We start from the raw sequence: 19,667 nt of genomic DNA on the forward strand, positions 1-19,667 counted from the left end.
AGTGCGAAAAACTCGGAAGTAGTTCAGGAGCAGAAATTCGTCACCAACGGCTCTGGAAATCAGGTGAAGCAGCCAAGAAAATCACCGATGAAGCTGCCACCGACCAAAGAAGATGAACCAACGTTATCCGCTGGATACTTCGGCAAAAGACGTGATACCATCGAAACGCGGATCTGAGTTCAGGAGCACAGCACGACGTGAATTTAAACACCATCGAGGGAAGGACTGTAAGTCAACTGTAGAGAAATGTGCTAACTGTGAAAGAGATCGGGTTGAGGGGAATCTGGACGTTGAAACGGATCATGCTGTATGGAGTACCAACTGCCCAGTTTATCAAAGGTTTATTAAACGTCTTAATAAGCGGATTGATTACACTGCATAGCAACCAGACAAACCACATGATGTATTGTATTTGAATATTGCGGGACTTCCAACGCATTTCGATGAGCTTCAGTTGTTAATTCAAAATCAAAAACCAAAGCTTGTAATTTTGACGGAGACGCATTTGACCGCTAGTCACGATCTTGCCCGGTTTGCGGTACCTTGTTTTGAAATGGTGAATTGTTTTTCTAAATCTGTTCATTCCGGTGGAGTCTCGATGTACATCGACGATCGTTTGACTCATGAAATTGTATCGAATAAAACCGTTGGCGCAAACTGGTTTTTGTCGGTTGATGTAAGCAACAGTAGTTTCAATGGAATTTTTGGCGGTGTTTATCACTCTCCAAGCAGCAGTGATAGGGACTTCGTTGAATGTTTCGAAAGTTGGCTGCAAGAAGTGGTTGTGGAGGACAAAACGAATGTAATTGCAGGAGATTTCAATATTCGTTGGGGACAAGGTCCGTACTCTCTCGAGCTTAGAAATGCAACGGATGTAGCTGGATTAAAACAAAAAATAACAGAATATACTCGTAGCCACGGTGGAAGTAGATCGATAATTGATCTGGTGTTTTCTAATATAGATGAGTGCGATGCCAGTGTTGTTGAGGAATTCAAAATTAGTGACCACGAAACAATCGGTGTGTGCGTCCCGGGTGCACTAGTTGTCAGTTTGCCAGATAACAAAAAGACGTATGTGTCATGGAAGAAATATTCAAAATCTCGTTTACAAGCCTTGTTAAGAAGTGATGTCACCCTGCAAACTCAAGAAGTATCAGTGGATGCAAAAGCGAAAGTTTACAGCTCCTCGTTGGTAAAAGCAGTATCTGAATTGACGGAAGAACGAGTTGTGAGAGCGACTAGAAGCAACGCATGGTTTGGATCAAGTTTACAGATGCTGAAACAGCAGAGAGATGATGCATACAAGACGTACAAGCAGACAAGCAGTGAGGAAAGCTGGCAACGGTATAAGATCCTGCGGAACCTTTACGTCAAAGAGCTACGTAATGCAAAAAAACGGCTCTGTAAGGCAAGAAATCGACCGGTGTAGTGGAGACTCTAAAAGGCTGTGGAAATGTTTAAAGTCGCTGATAACTCCAGGGGGCATGAAGAAATCGTCAATTGTTTTTGAAGGTGATGAAGGTGGTTCCTGCTCTGATGAAATGACGGCAAGAAAGGTTAAAAAGTTTTTTTGTAAAAAGTGTTGAGGAAATCCACTAGTCAATACCAGCGCCTCAGTTACCAGAAGTTTTAAGTTTGCCTCCCCAAAATCTATTTGATTCATTCCAGCCAATCACGATGCAGAAGTTGATTGAGATAGTTGCGTCGCTAAAAAAATGCTCTGGTACTGAAAATATCACCAAACAAGTGCTGTTAGACTCATTGGGCATTGTTGGTGGTAAACTGTTGGAGATTGTTAATGTTTCGCTACAACAAGGTGTTTTCCCGAAGGAATGGAAAAATCTACTGTCATACCGATTCCAAAAGTTGCAAAATCGACAAAACCAGAAGATCATCGACCGATAAACATGCTGCCATTGTATGAAAAAGTGTTGGAAACTGTCGTGAAAGAACAGTTATTGGATTTCATAAACCGTGAAGAGATCTTGTTGACCGAACAGTCTGGTTTTCGTAAAAGCATTCCTGTGAATCAGCGTTGAACCTGTTGCTGCTTAAGTGGAAACAAGCTATTGAGAATAAAAGGACGATTCTTGCTGTTTTCGTAGACCTCAAGAGAGCGTTTGAGACAATCGATCGCCGTAAGCTGGTTGAAGTTTTACGACGCTATGGAATAGCAGGGAATGTACTCAAATGGTTTAGCAGTTACTTGGAAGAACGAACGCAAGTTACTTTGTTTAATGGTGTACTATCTCCGGAAGTTGCAGTTGACCTGGGTGTTCCACAGGGCAGTGTTTTGGGACCGTTGTTGTTTATATTGTATATGAACGATATCAAAAAGCGTTACATAGATCTGAAGTGAACCTGTTTGCTGACGATACTGTAATTTACGTCACTGGAAACTGTCGCGAAGAATGCTGTGAAATCCTGAATGCTGAGCTAAATGTGTTTGCTGACTGGTTAAAAGGAAGAAGCTCAAGTTGAACGTGTCGAAAACCAAGTGTATGCTGATAACTAACCAACGGAGGGACGACACTGACGGAACAGTTTACATAGATGGCGAAGTAGTCGAAAGGGTTGATGTGATTAAATATCTGGGTGTTATGTTAGACAACAAGTTGAACTTTGATGAGCACATCAACTATACGATTAGGAAAGCCGCTAGGAAACTGGGTATCATGTACAGGTTGAACAAGTACCTTTCTTTTGATAACAAGTTGATGATCTATAACACACTTATTGCTCTCCATTTCGACTACTGTGCCTCTATTTTGTTTACCGCAACACAGCAACAACAGAAACGTATGCAACTTCTTCAGAACAAGGTGATGCGTTTGATATTAGGATGTGAAAGACTAACACCAAGAAGTTTTATGCTTGACTGCCTACGATGGATGTCAGTTAGACAACGTGTAGAATACAATACTTTAGTTTTTATTTTTAGACTGACAAAAGGAATGGCTCCACAATACTTGACGGATACAATAGTTTATGGAAGTGATGTTCATCAACATTTTACTAGACAGGCGAGAGAAATTAGGTTGCTCAACTTCAAAATGACGTCTACGCAGAATTCACTTTTTACAAAGGATATCGTTTGTTTAATATGTTACCTGAAGCAACAAGAAACTCGGACAATCTACGTGATTTTAAAAAGTTTTGTAAATCTTTTGTAAGGCAAAGACCACTGTTGTAAGTGACTGCAGAACATTGACTGAGGGTGGCTGTGACAGAGAGTGTATGGTTTAATTGTTTGTATGTTTGGATTATTGGTTTGTTTGTTTGCTCTCTTAATCGGTGCACGTCTCAGTGAATGAATGAAAAATACGTTGTTGGGCCGTATATAAGACATGCGTGTGGAATTAATTTACCAGTACCCAATGTTTAAAGCAACCTGATAAGTGTTGAGGATGGAAAAAGAGAGACAAGGATGGGCATACACGGAAGTTGAGTAAGATGATAGGATTGTCTCCAAAATTATCGAAAGATATCTGCTCATAATCCTTCCATACTACAAAAGATGTGTATGGGTAAGAGGTGGGCCATCCAGAAAAAAAATTAAACACCTGCTGACGAGGAGGACAAAGGAACAGCGTTACCCGGATTTTCAACAAACTTTCTTGGTGAGGGAGCAGTTACGGAAATTGCTTTCCGCAAAATTGATCGACGCCACCAACATCGTCAGCACAGCCGACAACAGTTATCCAATCTGCGAACAAAGCAGATATGCAATTTGATGTGATTTTACACATTCTGCGTGTATCCTCCAGAGCAAGCAGCAGTTAAGTGCTCAGAGCTCTAAAAGTTTTTCCGAATTTTCCGCCGTAATCGACTTAGATTACCCGCGAGTTTGCTCCACCAGCATGCCGAAGGCCGGCCGTGGCCGTGGCAGTTCGAGTGCGGCCTCGAAAAACCCGCGAAGTTCGTCTACCGGCCGAGTGCAAAAAGGTAAACAAAACAACGCCGCCGCGTCGTCCACCATCGCGCAGGGGAGCGTGTGCGCTGATGGATTCAATCCGGAGTTATTACACGCTAATTACCGTGTCCAGGATCGCAGCCCTATAAGAAGCAGACTCCGCTCAGGTACTTCCGGCAATCTGTCGACCGGTGGCGCATCAACATCCGCCAACATTCCCACCAGTAACAAGTTCGCGAGACTGAGTGACGAGGAAACCAACAACAACAACACCGACGGTAGCAGCACTACCGACGACGACGACGACGATGGACGTGCACGCAAAAAAGGTAGTACGACAAAAAAAGATAATTCTCCGAAGGAACGGCGACCACCTCCAATCTTTGTTTTGGATACGTTGGCGGACGATGTTGACGAGTTGCTGGAAGGCCTCCAATATAGTCTGAAAATTGGAAAATCGAAAGTACAAGTGATTACTTTCAACAAAAGAATTTCGACCTGGTGGTGAAAGAACTGAAGTGTAGCAACTTCAAGTTCTACACCTTCGATCCAGTTGAGAAGACCGCGGTTAAGGTAGTCCTGCAGGGCTACCAAGACCGCCCAATCGCCGACCTGAAGGGACACCTCTCGGGTGCCGGAATAACGCCACGGGAGATAAAAGTGCTCTCGCGCAAGACAACAGTCACAGGTACGCACACTTTGTACCTGTTGTACTTCGACCGCGGCACCGTCAAAATCCAAGACCTGCGACGGACTAAGGCGTTGGACGGTTTTTGGGTAAACTGGCGGTTTTACTCCAAAAACCCAATGGACGTAGCGCAATGCCACCGCTGCCAGAAGTTCGGCCACGGCTCGCGGAACTGCAACCTCCCGCCCCGCTGCGTGAAGTGCGGTGAAACACACCTCTCGGAGAAGTGTGCACTGCCGTGCAAGGCGGACTTGGAGGACAAGGCAGAGCACACCAAGGCGCGCATTAAGTGCGCCAACTGTGACGGCAACCATACCGGTAACTACCGCGGATGCGTCGCGCGCAAGGCGTACCTCGAGGAGCAGGAAAAGAGGAAGAAGAAAGCAGCAGCATCCCACCCTTCTCAGCGCAATACGAGCGCAACCGTTCCTGCAGCTGGACAGCGTACGATTCCCGTAAACAACTCAGCGTTCCCTCCTGGATGGGGGCGATCGTTCGCCAGCGTGGTCGCTGCCGGTAGCGGTGATGCGGCCCAGCAAGAAGTAACCGGGAAGATCTATTCACCTTGCCAGAGTTTTTTGCTCTAGCGGGTGAGATGATGACGCGGTTCCGGACCTGCCGTAACAAGGCGGAGCAATTTCTGGCCCTCGGGGAGCTAATGATTAAGCACATCTACAATAGATAAAAAAAACTGTGATCTAGTTTAAGCTTTTTCTATTTCTATCCCCTTTCCTTTGCAATTTCAGTAAGTTTTTCTAAATTTTTTCTTACTTTTGGTAATCTCTTAGTCATAAGCAATAATCGTTCCAAAATGGATTGAGATTTAACACACAGTTGAAAGGAACTCCAAAACTCTGTTATGTACTACGAATGAACTAATTGTAACATGATTATTCACTAATAAAACCGAATTGAAAAATTGAATGTGATTTTACACTATGAAATATGTAGCCCTTCAGTATGGGAAACCTTCTTGTCCGAAATGTCAAGCTCATATATGCGTTTATCCTTACAGCTTTACATCGGTCTGATGGCCGAGTGGGCTAAGTTGCCAGACCTTACTGTTGGTGCTGGGTTTGAATCCCGTCGGTTGCAACTTTTTTTATGTTTGCAAAAAATGTACATGCAGTGTGTAATATTACGTGCTTATTTTGACGAAGGTGATGTGCATTCTTTTGCATGCGATTTTACCATCGGATTTTTTGCTGTGCAGTAAAACCAATACATGCAGCTTGTAAAAAATTTCATGGCGAACATTTTTCCCTCTGAGAAAATGCAATTTCGACAATCCAGAGCAGAGATATTTGAGTTTTAGTGAGAAAAAATGTGCCAATTTTCAAAATTTCTCAGAATTCAGAAGCAATCCGAATCTGAAATCAAATTTCGTGTAAACAGTGATGTTTTGGAGCTAAACCCTTTTGAATGGTATTTGCGTGTTTAAATTGCTGCAATTCAACATAAAGAGTTCTGTGAGAAAAATATCAATCAAAGTGGAACGAAAACCGAGAAAAGTATGACCGAACTTGCAAGCAATTTAAATTGCGGTGACCGTGGTGTAGGGGTAAGCGTGATTGCCTCTCACCCAGTCGGCCTGGGTTCGATCCCAGACGGTCCCGGTGGCATTTTTCGAGACGAGATTTGTCTGATCACGCCTTCCGTCGGACGGGAAGTAAATGTTGGCCCCGGACTAACCTAAAAAGGTCGTTAGCTCAGTCTAGGTGTGGGAGTCGTCTCCCTGGGGCCTGCCTCGGTGGAGTCACTGGTAGGCAGTTGGACTCACAATCCAAAAGTCGTCAGTTCGAATCCCGGGGTGGATGGATGCTAAGGTGTAAAAAGAGGTTTGCAATTGCCTCAACAATCAAGCCTTCGAACACCTAGTTTCGAGTAGGAATCTCGCAATCGAGAACGCCAAGGCAATGCTGTAAAGCGAATAGGCATTGCTTCTGAATTCTGAGAAATTTTGAAAATTGGCACTTTTTATCTCACCAAAACTCAAAAATCTCGGCTCTGGATTGTCAAAATTGCATTTTCTCAGATGGAAAAATGTTCGGCATGAAATTTCCTACAAGCTGCATGTATTGGTTTCACTGGGAAAAATAGGCTACCCAAAATTAAATGAGCATTTCTGAAAAAAGCTTCGAAAAAATGCGATTTTTTCGACATAAATCCGTATGGGAGAGTCCAAAAACTTAAATTTTGGTCCAATATTGATAGAGCATCTTAATCTCTGGACAAAAACCTATCGTTTGAAGATAATACACTGTAGGGTCTGACCCTTTCCGAGTGTGCCGCCCTTTGGCACAAGTGTAGCGGTGTGAAAGGAACGACGGTAAGAGCAAGAAGATAGAACGGGAGAGGATCAGTCTGGTAGGGACAGTGAGCGAGGACACGTGAAGTGACGCGAGTGATTCGAGAGGCGCTGGAGATATGGTCCGGAGCGACCGGCGGAGGCTCGGCAACGGACACCAGGTCAGAGGGCGGTCGGGAGGATGACCGGCAGCTACCGAGCTGCCTCCGTTGCGCCGAGACCCTACAAAATTGGCGACGAGGATAAAGCTCAGGTAATGAAGCGATTTTTTTTTTGCGATGGAATACAGTGCTAAGCAGGCCATTGTTTGAAGACGTTGTTTTTTTTGTATTTAAATGTGTGTGAGTGTGAGTGCACTAAAAAAGGAGGGGGAGAGAGACGGTAAGGAGTTGTTTTGTCCTCTTCTTTCGACCGTTTGATCGTCGGTTGAGAAGAGAAATGTCAATAACATGGGTGCGTTTAGTGGTCCAAACTATACGATAAGTCAAATAATGTTGACGTAGGACTTCGGTCGTATGACGTAGGATAAATTTAAAATGTGGTAAATAAATTATTGAATGTTGAGTTTTCAACGATTTTGACGTATGATTCCAAAAATATTAAGTACAAGGTTGAAAATTAGTAATATAAGTTAAAGGATGATTTATGAACTGTAAAGTTATAGATATAATTATCTGACGAAGGAATAATGAGACATGGTGCGTCTCTACACCATTGGGTTGCATTTTTCTATAGAACAAATCTAATTTAAATTGTTAAAGTTGAGCTGAGTCGTGGTCCTAAAATAAACTTTATTTATTTTTGTGTCTTTTAAAAACTTACTAATATTTGCTAACATATTTCAGATTCCAACAGATGTCAATGCAAGAAGTGAACGAGGGGTTGCCTTCGGGTGAAATGTCACTGTTTGTACAGGTGGTGAACAAGAGGTAGTTCCCGGGGTAATGTCCCTGTTGTTACAGGTGGTGAACAAAAGGTTGTTCACGGGTGATTGTCCCTGTTGTTACAGGTGGTGAACAAAAGGTTGTTCACGGGTGATTGTCCCTGTTGTTACAGGTGGTGAACAAGAAGTTGTTCACGGGTTAATGTCCCTGTTGTTACAGGTGGTGAACAAAAGGTTGTTCACGGGTAATTGTCCCTGTTGTTACAGGTGGTGAACAAGAAGTTGTTCACGGGTTAATGTCCCTGTTGTTACAGGTGGTGAACAAAAGGTTGTTCACGGGTGATTGTCCCTGTTGTTACAGGTGGTGAACAAGAAGTTGTTCACGGGTTAATGTCCCTGTTGTTACAGGTGGTGAACAAGAAGTTGTTCAAGGGTAAAGTGTTTATTCTCTAGGTTTTAAACACAAGGTAAATGTACAGGTTACTATAGCGATTATTATAGGTGGTGACCATAAGGATTGTTCATGGGTTGAATGTTTATGTATCTAGCTATTCACTAAAAGAAATATATTGTTCTCGTAGCTATTGTTGTAGATATTGATAAAACAAATGTTCATGGGTTATGATTGTCCCTGTAACAATTGTTATAGGTGGTGAACAAACATAAGAGATGTTCACGGGTTAAGTGTTCAATTAACTAGTTGTTCCCGTATTAAATTTGAATTGTCCCTCTAACTATTGTTACGGAAGGAATGTTCACGGGTTGAGTGTTCAGTTGTCTAGCTGTTCACGAATGGGTGTTGAGTTGTCCCTGTAACTATTGTTATGGGTGGTGAACACAAGGAATGTTCACGGGTTGAGTGTTCAGTTGTCTAGCTGTTCACGAATGAGCGTTGAGTTGTCCCTGTAACTATTGTTATGGGTGGTGAACACAAGGAATGTTCACGGGTTGAGTGTTCAGTTGTCTAGCTGTTCACGAATGAGCGTTGAGTTGTCCCTGTAACTATTGTTATGGGTGGTGAACACAAGGAATGTTCACGGGTTGAGTGTTCAGTTGTCTAGCTGTTCACGAATGAGCGTTGAGTTGTCCCTGTAACTATTGTTATGGGTGGTGAACACAAGGAATGTTCACGGGTTGAGTGTTCAGTTGTCTAGCTGTTCCCGTATTAAATTTGAAATGTCCCTGTAACTGTTGTTATGGGTGGTGAACACAAGAGTTGATCACGGGTTAAGTGTTCAGTTTTTAGCTGTTCACGAATGGAGATGTAATTGTTCCTGTTGTTATCGTTATAGATGGTAATCAGAAGAAGTTCGGGGTTTTAATGTTCAGTTTTTTAGCCGTGCACGAATGGAAATGGAACCGTCCCTGCAACTATTTTATGGGCGGTTGTTGACTGTTGATACGGAGGGTATTCAGTTATATGATGGTTTACAAATTCGATGGATGATGTTTCTGTAATTATTTTTAGAGATGGTGAATTATGAGATCGTTCTCGGGTGTGTGTGAAGCTACCAATTCTAATATTGTTGATGAAAATTTGAGGCTTGGATTTGTTACAGATAGAATTTGTAGTTGTTGTAAAAGATGGTGAACATTAGCTTCTAACAAGTAATGAATATATTTTTCTCATAACAAGTGATACAAAAGGTGAATGGATATATGGTTGTTTTGGCTCTTGTTAAGAGTGTTGCCGCAAGAGCAGTGAATTTTAGTGTAACAAGCGGAACAGTATATAGTAGAGTCTTATCAGACGGAATGAGACACAATTAAGTCATCGCTCTCTAGCAATGTCAAACATCTTGCAATATATTTAATTTAAATTTGATCATTTAGCTCAGACGATGTTACATAGTTTTTAATGGTTGAATCCTGTGTGAATGTCAAACATACCTGCCTGCCATACCTAGATAATCTAACTACATTATTTGAGTATATGTAAGTGTATCTCTTTCGAGGTCAAGTTAATTACTATCGTAGTTAGCGAATTAATTGTTAAATGTTTATTGTTTAAGTAGAGTGGCACAAATGTTCATGTAATGTTATGTTACATTAGTTTGGAGTAAGGTGGAAGATTTGGGAAGACATTTTAGTCAAACGAATTTGTTGTTAAGAGGTTTTGAGAGCTCTCGTTGGTTTATCTTGGAGTGTTGGACTGATATTAGACGATATTGCGTTACACTTGATCAACACACCAACAGTTGTGTGAGTGTTCTTTATACACACTTTGTTAGGACTCTTGTAAGAATGGCCAAACACTCAACTTCTCGAAGGTTAACTATTTGATCGGACTATACTGTGTGGTCCTTATTATACTGATAAGAGTGAACGGATTAGTTTATTGTTGGTTGTCTATTAAACATCCCATACATATTGATTTATTTGATGTGTCTTAAGGTGTAGGTTGTATGATTGAGTAAAATTAATAGAATTGGAAATATTATGTTTGCAAAAAGAAGGTGGATTTATTGGTTATTGAATTCATTCGAAGTTGAGATGAACTGAAATCAACAGTATCCAGTAGTCATTCCTACTACTAGAAGACACGCTAGTGGGTTTAATTAGAGAGTTTAAATGATTACTGTTACTTCATGCATCGTTATGTTTTTTAACAATTTACTAAAATTTTGAACAACCTAGATTTAAGTTAAAACTGGTGTTAAGCAATGATAAATATTATTGATTATTGTTAGGTACACATGAAATTTCAAGTTGGGTATTTAGCAGATCCGTCCATTGTTAAAGATTAGGAAAAGTTTAGGATAAATTTTAATGCTTCGAAAGGTACCAATTCAAGTCGACCAATTGGCGGTCATGTTTTTCAGAAGACAACATCAAAATCTTGATTCAGAATTATTGACAGTAATTGCTCCAAGAGTGAATGACATCATCTGCGATCTTGAACAATTTAAGGTAGCCATATTTTCAGAAGAGTCAATCATAATGGATTTGTGTAAGAGTTTAACCTAATGTGTACCGTCCCATTAAGGCAAAAGCATTATTTAGTTTGGTAGTAACCATTTACAAAACGTAAGTGTGAAGCTGCTATACGCTGTGGATTCACAATACACATAATTTTTGCAGAAAATCGCGGTAGTTTGGAAGTACAATATTATGGTAGCTTTTAAGTGTTTTTAAAAATCTATTTTATTGTTGTTAGATTGCTAGCGTAGCTTAAACTAAAAAAAATGAATGAAATAATAAACTTTTTACTTTTGAATTAATGTAGTAGCTTCAGGATGTTATGCTAAATTAATAGACAAAATTGATAAGGGACTCAGTTAATACATGAAAATGTTCTGTTTTATAGGAAGCTTGTTTTGAGATAAGTTAAATGTTATTTAATTATATTTAAAATATCATTCATTTGCACTTTAGAGATCAAAAGGAATACAAAAGGTCTCAAACATCGAGGTAACGTCGATGTGACATGACTATATTGTTAAGTAAATTCAAAATTTCCTGTTCATTGAATTGTGTCGTTGTTTGTTACAATATAAATGAATTATTATTTCACTAGCTTCTCCTCTGTATTGTTGTGTAGCTGAAATGTAAATAGCAGTTAAATCACTTACAGCTAATGTGTTGTTTTGAAAATACTCTAGAAACCATAAAAAAGCTTTGTTAGTTGTAATTTATGTATTAAAGATTATGTTAAAGGATTAGTATTTATTAGAACAACAAGCTGAGAAGATGAATTTAAAATTCGGGCGAGCATATTGAATTGATATTGAAGTAAGGTAACAAGACAGAACTCTTATAAAATCAAGACGCATTAGGATATATTTGCGATTGTTAAGTCATAAACAAAAAGGACTCAAAGCTTAGATTCATGACGAATGTTAAAATCGTGAATTAAAAAAAAAGTGAAAAGGGAGGAAGAGGTATCGAAGCTAAATATTGGTGTTCTACCAAGTATAGCGGTCTACGCACTTCGGAAGGAATCGGTCAAGAAAATTCAAATGGGCAACAGCGGCAGAGTAAGCAAACCAGAGAGGGTAAAGAAAAGCCCCAAGAAGTCGCTCCCTCTTTGTTCTGCTGTTTGTAAAGCTGTTCCTTGACCCCTTTCCTTCCGGTCAGCGTACTAGCCTTATTCGGTAAAATGATATTTATGAGTTTGTCTCAAGTCACCGCAATGCAAGTTAAGTTAACAAAAACCTAAATCATCTTGAGACCAAGGATAATCGATCAGAGTAGCAGTTATTCAATTTTTAGGATTGAAAAGATTGTATATTTTATTCTAGGTCCTAAATTCAATCCATCTAGGAGAAAATAACTTTAATTGCTAAAGGATGAATACCGGGCACATATTTCAAAATAAAACCAAGGGGGGATTGTAGGGTCTGACCCTTTCCGAGTGTGCCGCCCTTTGGCACAAGTGTAGCGGTGTGAAAGGAACGACGGTAAGAGCAAGAAGATAGAACGGGAGAGGATCAGTCTGGTAGGGACAGTGAGCGAGGACACGTGAAGTGACGCGAGTGGTTCGAGAGGCGCTGGAGATATGGTCCGGAGCGACCGGCGGAGGCTCGGCAACGGACACCAGGTCAGAGGGCGTTCGGGAGGATGACCGGCAGCTACCGAGCTGCCTCCGTTGCGCCGAGACCCTACATACACACCTGATCGAATCAGTTTTTGTATTGATTCCAAGTGATTTTAGAAAACTTGTTCAAAAAAGTGACTTAATCAGTAAATCGAATAGGGGGGGGGGGGGTTTAAGAATGTCTAAATGATCTTAAAATTTTGCAGATCTTGATTTGAACAAATCTGTAATTTCTGCGACCGAAAACATCGTTCCACCTTTTTTAAAACAACTTCCTCCGCGGAATTTTCCGCGATTTTTTTTACACGCGAAAAAAAAGTTGGAACGATGTAATTGATCGCAAAAATGACAGATTTGATCAAATTAAGTTCTGCAATGTTCTAGAATCATTTAGACATCCTAACAAATCACTGGAAAGAAGAATCATCTTGATTGGTTGAGTTATGCCCGAGAACCATTGAGTTGAAGTTACCGTTCCGACTTTTTTGGAGCCTTGGGCGTTGGAATGTTAAGAAGTGAGCACCTGAAATTCCTCGACATGACCTCAAAATGGGACAGGCTAATGTAGAATCTTCATTAAATTTTGAACAACTTTCCCGAAGACACCATATTTTTAGGATTTTTTGCTGTAAAGTTATTAGCTTCCGAAACGGACCCTTTTTGCGCAGACGGCTCTAAGGGGCTAAATAGGAACAATTATTTTTGAAAGCACGTGCGTACGCGCTTGCCTGCCTGCCTGCCTGGCAGTGCGTCTATTATGTTGCCCCTTTGAGTGGACTGCGCAAAAATTGTTCATTTCGGAAGCTAATAACTTTTCAGCAACAAATCCTAAAAATATGTTGTCTTCGGGAAAGTTGTTCAAAATTTCATGAAGATTCTACATCTGAGAATTGATAAAGATTGGACGAATATTGCGCCCTCCACAGGTACAAAACTGAAACAGTTGCTTTTCTCCATACATTTTGAGGATTTTTCCCATACAAACTTCAAGCGATTAGAGGGAGGGGTTCCCGTGGTCAGAATTAGTTCAAATTTGGAATTTAGCCTAGTGATGGGTCAATTTTTCATTTCAGGGGGTAGCCCCAAAAAAGCCCGGATTTGGACCACCCTATGAGACACTCTACGAAAATCAATACTTTTCTAGCAAAGCAGCATGTTTTTGTGTTGTACCATTGCAGGTGCCAGTTTCATTGTGAGCTAGTTTCATCTAAATAATTAATGATTTTTTTTCATTTGTGGTACATTTAATTTCAAAAACAAAACCATATACTTCTAAAACATGTAGACAGCAGCTGTAACGTTTTCCAAGATTTAGAAATGATTGACAAACAAAAAAAGTTCGGACGGTGTCGAAATCAACACAACTGGATTCGTTCTTTATCAGGTAATAAATCAGATTAATCTTTGTGATTTTCTTACATTTTTCAGTTTTATACTTTCCAGAAATCCTCCTCCTTAATCATGCTTCACGAGAGTTTTATTCATGTTAATTCATAATTTTTAACACGATAATGTATCATAAACTTTTTCTTAAGTGTTACTTACAAGATCAATTTCAATTTCCTGCTAGCTCTGCAGGATTGCGTGTCGTTCTTGCTATGTCCTGTGAGCTGATTTGCTAATGATTATTTGGGATGAAATCTTATTTCAATAAATAACCAGGTAGCAGTTATTGGTCGGCGCGCCCGAGTGCTTCTAGGAGATGCGGCGAATAAAGCTAATTCAGGTAATCTCAAATACTTAACACTTTAAAATTTGATATCTCTGGAACGAAACATATTCCTTTCTGTCGATAAGTAATTTTTATGTTTTATTGATAAAGATTGGACGAATATTGCGCCCTCCACAGGTAAAAACTGAAACAGTTGCTTTTCTCCATACATTTTGAGGATTTTTCCCATACAAACTTCAAGCGATTAGAGGGAGGGGTTCCCGTGGTCAGAATGAGTTCAAATTTGGAATTTAGCCTAGTGATGGGTCAATCTTTCATTCCAGGGGGTAGCCCCAAAAAAGCCCGGATTTGGACCACCCTACACGGAGAAAAAACCGTTCCGAAATACGTGAACAACGTACCACGAATTTGGGAACAACGCGATTTCTACGGTACGAAAACGTACCATGAACACTTTCCATGAACTAAATGCAAATCGTGCACACTTGTTCACGCCACCAAGCTTTAAAAATCGATAAAGCTTTCAGCTTTTAAGCTTCCAGCTTTATGTAATGGTAACAGCGCCATCTGAATATCGATCACGACTGTAACTCGAAGCTTTTGACCCGCCATCTGGCGGTGGGTAATGTAAGCATAAAGCTTTCTGATTGCCATGAAACGAATTAGTTTTCAAGGATTTTTTTTGCTGAAGAAAACAAGAAAAAAATATTCAACTTTATTCACAATATTACTGATAATAACATGTCACAATTCATAAATATTACACTTGAAATTTTAGTTGTTTGCCAGATTCCTCCGTCCACTCGGGTAAAATCTCCCGGCAGTGAGTCGCCACTACCAGATCCATGAGCTGGAACTTGAAACTTAGGCAGTTTGCACACACTTTCAACCAGAAATATCCACCGAAACTTTCCAGCTGCTTTGCTGTTTGTCCACCTTGGTCTCACGATTCCGTTGATTATCGACCGATTCCTCAACCGGGTGGCCGTGTAAGTACATAATCTGGAACAACGGAAGTTCATGATTCTTCTGTCGGGTACTTTCACGACTCGATGACTGAGAGTGGTTCCTTCCTGTAGGAAATATTCATTGGTCAGTCATAGAAATGCTCAAATGACAATTTAACTTACCAAAATTCGGTGAATCTTGAATATTCCGGATCCAACAATGGCCATAATTCAAAAAAACGGTCCCCTTCAGCAGAAAATTTGAGGAAATTTACACGTCTGAACTTGTTTTGTTGATTGGTGACGTCTACTGCGTCGTCAGAGCTTTTTATGGGAACGCGCAAAGATAACGCGACGTGGAAATGGAGAACCATTCAGATATTACGTGACGATTTGATTTTGCTTAACAATTAGAATTTTTTTTTGCAAAAACTGTCGAATGTAAATAAAGTTAAAGTATTAGTTGAATAATAGCATTATTTTTAGACCAAATTTTAATTCAATAGGGTCCTTAACCTCATGTAAATTTTTATGTGCAACGGTAGGAATACGCTTAAATTATATCTGATCACTTGTTTAATGCACTTAATATCGCACTTCGCACTAAAGTTACGCTTGAATAGGGTCCTAAAGCCCTATTTATATTAAAAAAACCATTTCAGATCACTTTTTTTTTATTTAAATGCAAACAAATATATTGACAAGACACCATTTTTCGATCAATTAGATATGGTTCTCTCGAAACAAGCTGTTAAATAGGATATTTTCTTTTAAGAAGGGCCGCGAAGGTATATTTTTTAAATTAAATAAAAATCCATATTAAATCCTTTGCTGTCTCATAAAAATAAGTTTTATCGTTGTGAACAATAAATAATATCACAAATTTTAGTTTAATTTTAAGACCCAATAGGGTACTCAAGCACAATGTAAATATGTGTGTACAACGGTTAAAAACACGTTTAAAACCCATTTCTGATAACTTTTCTTTATTTTAATGCAAAAAAAAATAAATTCTCAAGACAACATTTTTTCGCTGGATCAACTATTGGTACGTTTGTTTGAAGAGCCGGTGCGGCACTGAGTGCCGCCCTCGTCGGTGCCCATTTTGGTCAAACGAACGTCATTTGTTAGTGTGCGTAGAACTCGCATGAAACTGAAAAAATATCGAGTGTGGCACTAGAGTTTCAGTTCCAAGATGGCGGCAGAACTCGTGCCGAACTAGCGCGAGTTTCTTCAAAAAACGCTTTGACAGCTCAAACGAACGTACATTAGGGTGGATTTTCATGGATTTTTCGATGACCGACATCGAAAGCGGCTTTCGATGCTCGTGGTCAAATTTGGTCGAAAACTCATATTTTTCGACCAAGTTAAGTGGTAAAATAGTTGAGATTGATTGTTCATGGCAGTACGAACAATAAAAACAAATACTAATTGCCGGAAATCCCCGAAAATGTGATTTTCCGACTTTTGATTTTCGATGCACGAGCATCGTAAGATGACCGACATCGAAAGCATAACTACCATGCTTTGCTAAAATGTCATTGCATCGTAGTTCGATGCATGTCCTTTCAGCCATATTGCTGCCGCGACACCATGGACACAAACCAAATAACGCTGTGAAATATTTCCGTGAATATTTCAAGCAGGCAAGCGTTTTGTGGCAAACACATGAGATTTTTCCGATGCCAAAATGGCAACAATGGAATCGGCTGATGTTGATGTCGACAAAGTTTTGAAAAGAGGCGATAGGCTACCTCAAATTATTTTAAAGCGGGTTTTTACGTTTTCAAATAACACACATGAAATGTATGTCATTCAAGGAAAATGTTGATTGCCACCTATGATACGAGTGTTTCCGATAAACATAGAACATTTTTAAACAGTACGCTAGATCAAAGTGTGTACGGTTTACCATGCACGGAAAGTTGAAAACATGGAAAAAATAGATTTTTTTTCATATTTATTTTTATGTAATAAATATTTGATAATTGCATCATAGTTCTGACTGAAGGTTAGAAGAGTGGGAGAAATTAAGAAGAAAAGCAAGTAAAGAAAAAAAATAAAGAAATAAAGTAATAAAGAAATAAAGAAATAAAGAAATAAAGAAATAAAGAAATAAAGAAATAAAGAAATAAAGAAATAAAGAAATAAAGAAATAAAGAAATAAAGAAATAAAGAAATAAAGAAATAAAGAAATAAAGAAATAAAGAAATAAAGAAATAAAGAAATAAAGAAATAAAGAAATAAAGAAATAAAGAAATAAAGAAATAAAGAAATAAAGAAATAAAGAAATAAAGTGTAGTATCCCTTGCTTGCTATACTTAGTAGTACCAGATGTAATGACAGAGTTGTCAGTAGGTACAATCAAATGAGGTATTTCCTGTTCGTATTATAGCACGAGGCTAAGTGAATATGATCTTGTCCAGAGTCGATCTCTTTCCCTGCCGACCGTCGTCGGGTCAAGTCGCAGAGTGTAACATCTTGCAGTGAATAATAAAGTGTTGTTTCAACAGTTAAAGCGTGCGTTTCTAGTTGAAGTCCGCACATTTCAAATTGGCGACGAGGATAAACCGAGTGACTCGACGGTTAATCGCGAATAGTGTCGTAGTTCGCGCTGTGGAATTGAGTTGTAAGCGGTCAGTGAGTGAACTCGTGGTGTAATGGAACATAACCTCTCAGTGAAGGCACAGCCATGTGTGTACGGGACATGTCTGTCAGATGTCCTGCTGGGCCATGTGTTACAGTAATCTGTGGCCAGCGTCTCCGATAAAGGCTGCTGATGGAGTTTGGCTTAACTTTCGACAAGGCATGCTCGATTGCTCGAAGTTTCGCAGCTGTCCTGGGTCAGCAGAAGAAGATGTCGTGCCAGTCCAAAGCTGAGGTTAGGAGTGTCTCCACGAGGTAAGAGGTCAACAATTCACTGGTGGAAGGAGTAGTCATGGTCAGTATAAGTCACAAGTGTAAGTTGTCGTTTCGGACCATGCTTCCGATGAGGTCATGGAACTTGTACACGTGTGGAGGAAAAGACCACGTCTCGCTGCGTCTCTGAGGTAAGTCTGATCAGCTTAGTTCGGAAGAAAACGTGGATCGTCGTGTGGCTGAGATGTAAGTTGGTGTCGAAGTACTTCGTCTAAACATGTGTCTGGAAGTATTTGAGTCTTAGTTCAAAAATAGTCGTAGTCATGCTCCAAGTCGTCAGGAGTAGTCGTCATGATCATGTTGTCGATCAAGTGTAGGCCCTAGCTAGAAAGTCAATCAGATCTGAAAGTCGTCGTCAAAGTCAGTCAAAAGTTATCCGGAAACTTTATTGTGAGTCTTAGTTTGTCGCGGGAGAGATGTAGTATCCCTTGCTTGCTATACTTAGTAGTACCAGATGTAATGACAGAGTTGTCAGTAGGTACAATCAAATGAGGTATTTCCTGTTCGTATTATAGCACGAGGCTAAGTGAATATGATCTTGTCCAGAGTCGATCTCTTTCCCTGCCGACCGTCGTCGGGTCAAGTCGCAGAGTTTAACATCTTGCAGTGAATAATAAAGTGTTGTTTCAACAGTTAAAGCGTGCGTTTCTAGTTGAAGTCCGCACATTTCATAAAGAAATAAAGAAATAAAGAAATAAAGAAAAAAAAAATAAAGAAATAAAGAAATAAAGAAATAAAGAAATAAAGAAATAAAGAAATAAAGAAATAAAGAAATAAAGAAATAAAGAAATAAAGAAATAAAGAAATAAAGAAATAAAGAAATAAAGAAATAAAGAAATAAAGAAATAAAGAAATCAAGAAATAAAGAAATAATGAAATAAAGAAATAAAGAAATAAAGAAATAAAGAAATTAAGAAATTAAGAAATTCAGAAATTCAGAAATTTAGAAATTCAGAAATTCAGAAAAAATTTCAGAATTTCTCAATTTCTAAATTTCTTAATTTCATATTTTCAGAATTTCTTAATTTCTTAATTTAAGAAATTCAGAATTTCAGAATTTCAGTATTTCAGAATTTCAGGATTTCTGAATTTCTGAATTTCTGAATGTCTGAATTTCTGAATTTCTGAATGTCTGAATTTCTGAATTTCTGAATGTCTGAATTTCTGAATTTCTGAATTTCTGAATTTCTGAATTTCTGAATTTCTGAATTTCTGAATTTCAGAATTTCAGAATTTCAGAATTTCTGAATTTCTGAATTTCAGAATTTCAGAATTTCAGAATTTCAATTCACCCCATGTTTGTACAGTTGACTCTCTGGCTGTCAATTTTCTCAATATCAATATGGCTCCATCTATCAATTATTTTTCAGTCCCTTCAAATAGCATACCTGGAGTTTTTTTTTAAAAAGGACCCCGCCTTGAGTCAGGGGTATTCAAAAACACCCAAAAAGCAAAAAATGAAAATTTGGTTTATAGGACCTTTAAAAAAAAAAACTCCGGATACTTTGATTTTTCGTTCTATAATTAGATACTTCCCGTTCTCGCCGGTCTTATTTTGGTATATTTTGTTGTGCTCTACTAAATGCTGCCAAACATTGTTAATATTAATATTATTTTGTTCTATCCGGAAATAAATTTTGAATGGTTCTAAATTAAAAGTTCCCCTGCATTTGTCTAAAATTTTTATCTTTGGTTTTTCCGTGCACGTGTTGCTTTGTGTTGACGTTTCCCCAAGCGTTTCTCTCCCATTTTCTACCGTTCCTTCTTGAAACGCTTGCGGGAAAAATGGCGGTCTGCCCG

The 19,667-nt window shown here is 39.2% G+C and overlaps 1 protein-coding gene and 1 long non-coding RNA gene across 4 annotated transcripts in view; both read right to left on the reverse strand.

The window, feature by feature from the left end:
* LOC6048537 overlaps positions 1–19,667 on the reverse strand; it is a 145,785-nt gene that overhangs the window by 3,805 nt on the left and 122,313 nt on the right. The gene's annotated exons all lie outside the window — the stretch shown is intronic.
* On the reverse strand, positions 15,025–15,315 carry LOC119766960. The gene is made up of 2 exons (XR_005277229.1): positions 15,132–15,315; positions 15,025–15,074 (listed from the first exon to the last, which is right to left on the reverse strand). It is a non-coding gene; the product is annotated as an uncharacterized LOC119766960 (long non-coding RNA).

The sequence above is a fragment of the Culex quinquefasciatus genome, chromosome 1 (assembly GCF_015732765.1).
Source record: "Culex quinquefasciatus strain JHB chromosome 1, VPISU_Cqui_1.0_pri_paternal, whole genome shotgun sequence".
In the NCBI taxonomy this organism is placed as follows: Eukaryota; Metazoa; Arthropoda; class Insecta; order Diptera; family Culicidae; genus Culex; species Culex quinquefasciatus.